Raw genomic sequence first — 9,095 nt, forward strand, 5'->3', positions numbered from 1 at the left:
ACATGTTTCTGAGGTGCGAGTTAGAAAATGAAGCTGAGATCAGTTTGGGTTTGCAACCTGTGGAAACAATCTGACTATTCTATAGTCATCAGTAATGGACCCAACAGAGAACAGTTCATGGGAGTTAAGAGGCTTGTCTTTCTTTCTGAAGGGGCTATAGGTCACTGGTTTAGCCAGGAGATGTAGGATCGGTGTAGGTTAGGAGGCTACATGTTCTTGCACAGGCCATGAGTGACGTTCAGCCTTCAGTGAGGGGGAAGGCACTAGTGGCCAGAGAGGAGGTGCTCTGTCCTGGAGGGGCTCTCCAGTCTGTACCCAAGCCAGAGGTGCTTGATTCAAGTTGGCATGCCTCATGTGCACTGGCCACTCCCTTAGGACAGGCAGAAACAGATGAAGTGGATAAAAAGTGATGAATGCTCACCTTGGATCACTCCTAGTCATCCCCAAGATCTAATCCATTGAATGACTATTTTCATTCTTAACTCCCGCCATTGCTTCTTTCACTGGGAAGGAGGGGGCTAAGTTTTCTGGAATTCTTTTTGTCAAGCCCTGATCCCCAAAACTCAGAGTCTGGGACCAGAAATGTGTGTGTGCATCAGGCTTCTTAAAAGGAAGCCTGGGCCCTTGAAGCTTGTGTTTGGAAGACCGAACTGAAACCAAGTGAATAGAGAATTTGTGTATCTGTTTGTGGTTTAGAAGGTCAAAGACTCCATTTCCTTCCTCTGGTATTTGAAAAGGGCTTCCTGCTCTTCTCTCAAGGAGCATTTCATTTGTGGGGCAAAGGCATTTGTTTATGCTAAGGACAGCGTATAAAATTAAGTGAGTGGCTGGTTATTTCATTTCTAGTACTTCCAAGTTCTTCTCCACTGCAGTTATTCACAAAGTTTATTGTGTTATTTGTTTTCTTTTTAATCTCAAGGGGTTTTAACAAGGTTAGCGCTCAGTTATTCAGGTTATCGAGTTTGTTTGCGGGCAGCTGAGTTGGGCCTGGAGTAGAGAGTACATGGAAGCAGGCAGAAACCAGAGGTGTTGTGACAGAGGGAAGGGCTTGTCTGCACCAGCGATTCAGGAAAAGAGGAGGAGGATAAAGGGCCAAGAAACCAGGTATCAGGGTTATTTGACAGATTTGGTATGAAACCCAAGAGCATGAAAATAAAGGATAACTCCATGCTTGCAAAGTCTAGAGCAGCCTTCATACAACTGAAATGTAACGCAATCCACATAGGTAGTTAGAAATTGTCTAGTAGCCACATTTAAAAAGTGAAAATAACTAGACGGAAAATATTACTATTTTAATAATATTTTTATTTAACCCAACATGTCCAAAATATCATCATTTGTAGTTAATATTTACCTACTTTTTTCCCCCCACACTAAGTCTTCCAAATCTGGTGTATATTTGCCATTTACAGCACACTCAGTACAGACTAGCCACATTTCCAGTATATAGCACCACACATGGCCGGTGACCACCGTAACGGTCAGCAAAGGCCGGGAGGATTGGAAGGATGTAATGAGAGATAAGTGGGTTCTTGATATGGGGAGGAATTAGATGAACTTTTGTTATGTTTTGGATCATTGTGGGATGCCCACGAAATGGCCTACAAGAAATTAAAGATGTAGATCTGGTGGTTGGCATAGGGGAGGCGGAGAAGATTGGTTGGTCAGGTAAGTTTGAGGTAATAAAAGTGCCATTACTACTTTTCTGAAATACTCGTGTGAATGCCCAGGCATTGTTTGTATTAAGATCTAGCCCCTTGACAGAGGCACCCACAAGAATAAAGGCCTGACCATAGCGGGCAGGCTCTCCCGGAGGCTTTTGAAACTCAAAGTATCTGGGGATATTATTGCTTATCTGCTGACCATGGAGTCATTCCCCAGCACACTTCAAGGAGTCAGGGACTAGTGCTTTGTGTATATGCCCTCTGACACTTTAGCTGTGAAGTTCCCGACCTCCTCGTTGCCAACAAATGTCACCTCAACTCCTCTCCAGCCAATATTTTAGCGTCTTCCAGAGGGAATCTTTACTGTGTTACTTTTCTGCCTTACAAACACTGATTTCATTTCCAAATAACACATACACACATACACACATGCATACACATAGGAAGCCTACAGCAGTTCCTCAATATTTTTTTCAAAACAGAAGTGTTTTTATTTTCTATTATAAAATATGTTTAGGATATATGTGTTAAAATATCAATAGGTATAGACATGTATAGATTAGAAAATAAATGTATTCTTAACTACTCTCAGCTATTTTTTTCTGTGTTTCTTATAACATAAGGATGCATCCTACCACATCATATCATATCATACCATTTTCTATAATCTGCTTTTTCTCTTAAATGTATAGTGTGGACACACTCCTCCACCTCATTCATTTTAATGGACGCATAGTACTCTGTTTTATGGGTGTTCCGTCATTTATTTATCTAATCTCTTTTTGATGGCGGTTTTTGTAGTTTCAGATTTCTTTTTTGCTATTATAAATAATACTGCAATGGCTGTCCTTCTACATACATCTCTGCACAACTGTCAGCTCTGCTCCTCAGGAAGACATTTCTAAAGTGAACTGTGTCGTCATCAGTATGGACATTTTAAAGATCTCAAAGAGCATTGCTAAACCCCTCTGTGAGGCTTATCCTTACTTATGCTCCTTGCAACTACTTCTTGAGAGTTCCATTCCCCAACCCCTTGCCAATACCAGTTCAGTTCCTGGTTATTTTCATTCTTTTCAATCTTGTCAATCTGATAGGCAAAGAATATCTCATTGCATTTTGCATTTTTCACTTCTTTGATTGCTAGTGAAGTAGAGCAGTTTTTAAACATGAGTTGAACATTTGTATTTCTTCTGTGAATTACCTGTTCCTTTTTTATTTTTTGCCCATTTCTATATTCTTTATCTTACCTAACTTACTGATACTAACATTTTGTCATAAATTTACCCTCAGATAGTCTCCCAATTGATTGCTTTTGACTTTGTTTGTGATGTCTTTGCTTAATATTGCCATTACTGGTAAAATCAGGTTAAAACAATTATGCGAAAAAGCTGTATTTGGGAATTGGAGGAAGGTGTGACAATGGGAAAAAATAACTCAGTGCTTTCCCTTAGTGACAAAAATATTGCCTAAAAGCAATGGAAATATCTTAATTACCTATACATCTGGTGTAATCATTTTGTTAAAAACAAAGTACAACTTTGTACAGTATTTTATTTTAGTAAATAATTGAATATCTAAACTCTAATATCTAATATAGAAAAATAAAGAAAATATTTTATCTTCTGGAATTAATTCTGATTTTTCTTCAGAGAAATGCCAATTGGGATAGGGAAAAGAAAATGGTCTTGAAAAACTAATTTTCCTAAATTTGGAAGTACAATAATAATCATTTGGAAATGCTTTTCTGTTTCAACAAGAGTCTCCAATGTTATCTTTTTTACCACAGATGGGGATACTGGGCTAGGTTAAGAATACCATTTATTCCAGAAATATTTTTCAGCACCTACTCTATGCTAAGTGCTTCTGAAAAAGGAAGAATTTCTTGCCAGTTGGCACTGGGCAAGAGCATGAAAAAAAATGGGTGCTACTCTAAATGTGCTGGACCCTATAAATATAGAAAAGCCAATGAGCACATCTGTGTGCTGAGGGCCTTAGAGAGTCACAGGGAGGATATTGACACCAGGCAGTGCAGTACTCTGCCGGCACACGAGGGGCGCTACAGCATAGCAAGGCTGATTCTACCCTGAAGGATCCAAAGAGGCAATGCACAAGCCAAGTGTGGAGAGAAAGTATGTAGTTTAACTATTCAGAATCTAAGAAAGCAGATTTCAAATAATACGGAGCAAAAATAGATGTGATTCTAAAAACTGGAATTCTAAAAGCATTTACCATACTCAAGGTGCTCTCTCAGCTAGGGGTCATTTGAGATACATAAAATATAAATAATGAGGACTCTCATTGCACAGACCGTCAGATGAGGAGGGCTGTGGGAACAGGCAGGTTGGTGTCCGTAAGCCCAATATGGACCGATTTTGATGGGACTCCTCTTAAAGATGACATGCATTTTCAAGTTATAATAATAATAATAATAATAGCTCTCACTTATATGACCCTTTATACTTTCCAGGACCTGTTCCAAGCACATTACGTATAATCATAGCTCATTTAATCCTCATAAGAACCCTATTTCTCCTTTTTTGCAGGTATGGAAACTGAGTCACAGAGATTAAGGCACTTATCCAAGGCTATTTGGCCTGTAGGTGGTGGTGTCAAAATTTGAACCGGAGCTGGGATGTGAACCCAGCCATTCAGTCCTCATCATCTGTGCTCAGGAGGCTGTTCCCCAAGCAGATACATTTTTTGAGCATTTACTATGTTGCCAGTCTGTGCTAAGCACACATATGCATGATCTCAATTGCTATACCCTTGTGAGGCTATGAAGTTGATATTATAATTAGCTCCCTTTAATAGATGAGGAAACTGAGCATTAAAGAGTTTAGCTGCTTGCTCGGGGGTCACAATGTAGAAAGTGGCAGAGCCAGGATTTGAGCCCAGGGAGAATGACCCTGGAGAGAGTCAGAGCTCACAGGCACTGCCATGGAAGTACACAGTGCAGAAGGAAGGAGGTGATGGTCCCACAACATTTGATGCTGGTTGTGTCACGTCTGCTGTCATAGTTCTCTTTGGATCCCCCACAAACAAGTCAACATTCAACGAATGGTCTGCAAACATTTGAGGAAGTGTGCAGGAAACTGGAGATGACAGGCTTAGCTAAAAGGGAACTGGGGACAGGAATATATGAATGTCCTAATTCTCTGGAGAGCTGCAAAACAGAGAGATGGGACTTATTCTCTATGACTTCAGAGGTGAGAATTAAGAGGGATTTTCTAATAGTTAACTCATAAATGGAATGGAGTTGTGAGCCCCTTGATACCAGACATATTTGAGGAAAGGCAGGAAAAAAAATTGTTAGAAGTTTAGAAAGGGGAACTCTGGGTTGGATGCAGAGTTTAAGTTGCCTTTAAGGTCACTCTCTTCTATTAGCTTATTTGATCTTAATCATCTTCAAGCATGCTCAGTGCCTTTTAAGAAAATTAATATATGACAGAATCAAGACATGGGAAACTCATTGTAAAGCTGCTTATCCAGCACTCTATTACTAGCATTTGCCTGTTTTACCAATTCCTTGGACCATGGGATTCATAACAATGCTCCTAAGGAAATACAACTGCCTCCAGGATTTTAAAAGACACACTGGACTATGGTCCTTGTAATTTATTGTTCAAAGTGTTTTGTAGCATTCTAATTCTTTTGAAAATCTGTGCTCTATGAATGAGATCTAATAGCTCACCTTTAACCAGAATATATGATTAACTGGGATAACCCACCCTCTAACCATGACGAATAGCAAATATTCTGGAACAGTCTCTGACTGAGAAGATTGAACCAGGCAGTGTATGAAGCAGTTTCCCTGTGGGAACCCAGATGCAGCAACCCCCTGCTCATTTCCTCCATTGGCCAAGCCCCGGCCCCAGAGATTATTATTGAAATGTCAGCCATTTGGTTTACTCAACTGTTTCAGGGACAGGAGCTTTACTGCTTGTAAGTCTGACTGCCTGAAGCATCCATAAAGCCCCTAGTGCTTACATAGGTGCATTCTTCTCCAAAGCGCAAAATGTTGATTCTTACTCAGGACTGTCTGTCGGCCTGGACACGAATGCTAAGATAGGTGATTACACCAGCTTCAGAGGTAATCCTCACCAACCACAGCAAGATGCCCAAATAGAATCCATCCGTGGTAGCTCACTCAGTTAATTTAGGGAGCCTCTAACACCACTGATGGCATTGTGGGACAGTGTGCCCACAGCCAGCATGGCATAATGCAAATTCCTATTTCATCACCAGTCTCTCCCATCTGACTGATCTCCTCACCAACTGTAAACATTGAGGATTCACCTTAGGGCTGGCCGCTCCCACAGGCTCTGTGTCACCCAGCTCCTGGGACTGGCCTGGCAAAATCCCCCTTCCTGTGTCCCAGGAGGAAAGTGAGCTGTCCCAGTAAGAGGAGCCCTGTTGCCAGAGTAGGCTTGTTGCCAGGTCCTGTGCCACCCCTGGCCTTTCCTCCACTTCTCTCCTGTCACTGACTTGTCATCGGCCCTGTTCTCTCTCCCTCAGGGGTCTCCTGCCCCCCCCCCCCGCCACACTATTTGGGAGCCTGGTGTGTGCACAAATGTGCAAGCGCTCTGCACATACAGCTGTTCTCCAGGGAAAGTGCAGTGGCCCAGAGACCGGAGGCCTGTGTTCTGGTCCCGGGTCTGTGCTTTCTGTGTGGTCCTGAGGCTGCAAGCCTTGTTTTCTCAGCTGTAGCCTGGGAATAACAACCACTCTCTGACTGCAATATGGAGAAAATGGGGGCGAAAGGGAAAAAATGGGTATGAAAGGGCTCTGGAACTGAGAAACATGCTACAAAGTAAAATGGGAGACATGCAACCTTAAAAAGGAAGGGAATTCTGACACATGTGACAACGTGGATGAAGCTTGACATTAAGCTAATGAAATAAGCCAGTCACAAAAGTAGCAATTCCCTATGGTTACCAATTCAGGAGGTGAATAAGGGAATAAGTGCCCGGATGAGTAGAAAAGCATTCCAGAATAATGTTCCAGTATCCCAGAATTCTCTCATGGAAGCCTCTCGTAGGCTTCAGAGGTCCCAGGTAATACAGTACAGAAAAGAAGTAACGCACGCCATACATTAAAAATACAATTTAAACACTTTGCAATTGGAAAGCGATAGACTGGCTGACCGCGGGGGCTGCTCAGGCGGGGAGCAGTGGCATGCCAGGTGCGGGGCTGCAGGCAGCCGCTGGGTGCTGGGTGCTGTGCTGAGGCCGCTGTAGGCAGCAAGCCCCCTGGTTCTCACCCTCCGGCTCAGGCTGCGGACCCCAGGTCCTGGTGCCACTGATCCATTAAGTGGGCTCTGAGCTCAGCTCACACCTGTGCACTCCTCACTGGGACCTGCAGAGAGTGGTACACACCCTCACGTCCCTGGAGGTCTGTAGTCTCCTGAGCTCGGAGGCCACCTACACCAACGACGAGGTGAGCCAAGTGACACTGAGGTCTACACTGGCACAGTACACAGATGCACTGCACCCAGGGACCTTCCATGCCATGCGTGAAATCCTGATGGAGCATCACCAGGATCCAGAAGGGATTCAAAAGTATGAAAACGACAGGAGCGTTGTCATCGTGGCCGCCACTACAACCTTCAGAAAGAGCCTTCTGATGACGACTGACGGCTTCCCTCCCGCGCAGCTGGGGCTGGCCTCCAGGGCCTCCAGCGGTGCCAGACAAGGAGCTGATGGCCCTGCATGGGGACACGGAGCACATCCCACTGTCCCAGATGAGCGGCTTCCAGGCGAGGGTCCTTCCTCAAGCAACTCATGGACATCTCCTCGCGGCTGGAGGTGGCCCCGCTCTCTTGCACACTGGGCCACTACTTGGGCCACGGCCTGGAGTTTAACCAAGGGCACCACTACAAGGATGTGACAGATGACATTCAAGCCGTGCTATGTGAAGGGCCTCATGCACCAGTGGGTTGAGCGAGACGTGGAGAAGTACGTGGCTGTGCTGAGCCTTCTGGTGGGCCGTGGGAGACAGCTGTTGGTACAGTCCTTTCAGCTCCAGGGACAAGAGGATGTGCACGCGGTGGAGTCCGACTGACACCAACTCTTCGCGGTGGTCATCGTCCAGGCGGACAAGCCCAGCTTCTTGCGGACCCGCGCAAGCCTGTCAGAAAACTCGACGAGAAGGGCTCAGGGTCGTGGGTCCAAATCACCTCCTGGAAAAGGGAAGACCTACTGGCAGGGAACCTGTTCGCCATCCTGCACCTGACAGAATAGCACAGCCCCTGCGTGCCCTACTTTGGGACCACACTACAGGGACCTGGAGGATCGCAGGCTTCCGCAGGGCTGGCGCGCGGGTCCGTCAGCCTCAGCCGCTGCTCCGGATGCGGGAGCAGGTGCTCCCGGGGCGCATGCAAACCGGCCAGGACACGGACTGGCAAGTGCCGGCTGCCTGGGTGAAGGAGCAGCAGGAGCTGGGGCGGGTGAGTCCCCAAGGCTCTGTAAACACTCAGTTGGGAAACATCTTCCGCACTCCCCACAAGCCCACCCGCTGCTCAGGGCACCTTGGGGGCTTCTCAGACCTCTACATGGCCGCCCTCAGCTGCTTGTTCACCCCCTACCCACGCCACACAGGAGACTCCGCTCTGAATGGACCAGCTCGGCCGGGCTACCGGAAGATGCCCTTCCTATGTGACAAGGCCCACATCCACTGTGGGTGCCAGCATTGTCTGAACCGGCCCCTAACCGCTCCTGCCCGGCCCACTCTGCTGTCTGTCCAGACAAGCAATAAAAATAGTCTCCCTCCTTAAAAAAACAAAAACAAAAACAAAAACAAAAAAACAAAAAAACCCTCCATCCCTTATTATTCATTAATCACTGAGATTTAACCTTTCACTAAGATAATCAAGTTTTTTAAGTGCAAACAATCCTATGACATCCACTTATGGGGGTATATCCCCAGAAATGAAAGCAAGGTCTCAAAGAGATATTTGCACACTCATGTTCATAGCAGCCTTAGTCACAATAGACAAGAGATGAAAGCAACTTAAGTATCTGTTGATGGATAAATGGGTAAGAAAAACGTAGTGCATTCATACAATGGAATATTCTTCAGCTTTAAAAAGGACAAATGTTACAACATGGATGAACCTTGAGGACATCATGTTAAGTAAAATAAGCCAGTCACAAAAGAGCAAATACTGTATGATTCCACTTACCGGAGGTACCTCATTAAATCATAGAAACAGAAAATAGAATGGTAGTTGCCAGGGGCTGAGCAGAGGGGGAAATGGGGAGTTATTGTTTAATAGGCACACCGTTTCTGTTTTGCAAAATGAAAAGAGTTCTGAGATTAGTAACACAACAACGTGAATAAACTTAACATGGACCCTTAAAAATGGTTCAGATGGTAAATTTTATGTTATGTGCATTTTACCACAACTTTAAAAAAATAGGAGACATGGGCCCT

At 44.7% G+C, this 9,095-nt stretch overlaps 1 pseudogene; it reads left to right on the plus strand.

Moving 5' to 3' along the window:
* Positions 1 to 6,634: 6,634 nt before the first annotated feature.
* Positions 6,635 to 8,882, plus strand: LOC109453338 (5'-nucleotidase domain-containing protein 2 pseudogene; annotated as a pseudogene).
* Positions 8,883 to 9,095: the final 213 nt, after the last annotated feature.

Source organism: Rhinolophus sinicus, chromosome 14, assembly GCF_057876585.1.
Source record: "Rhinolophus sinicus isolate RSI-liver-muscle chromosome 14, RSI-T2T, whole genome shotgun sequence".
NCBI classification, from domain to species: Eukaryota; Metazoa; Chordata; class Mammalia; order Chiroptera; family Rhinolophidae; genus Rhinolophus; species Rhinolophus sinicus.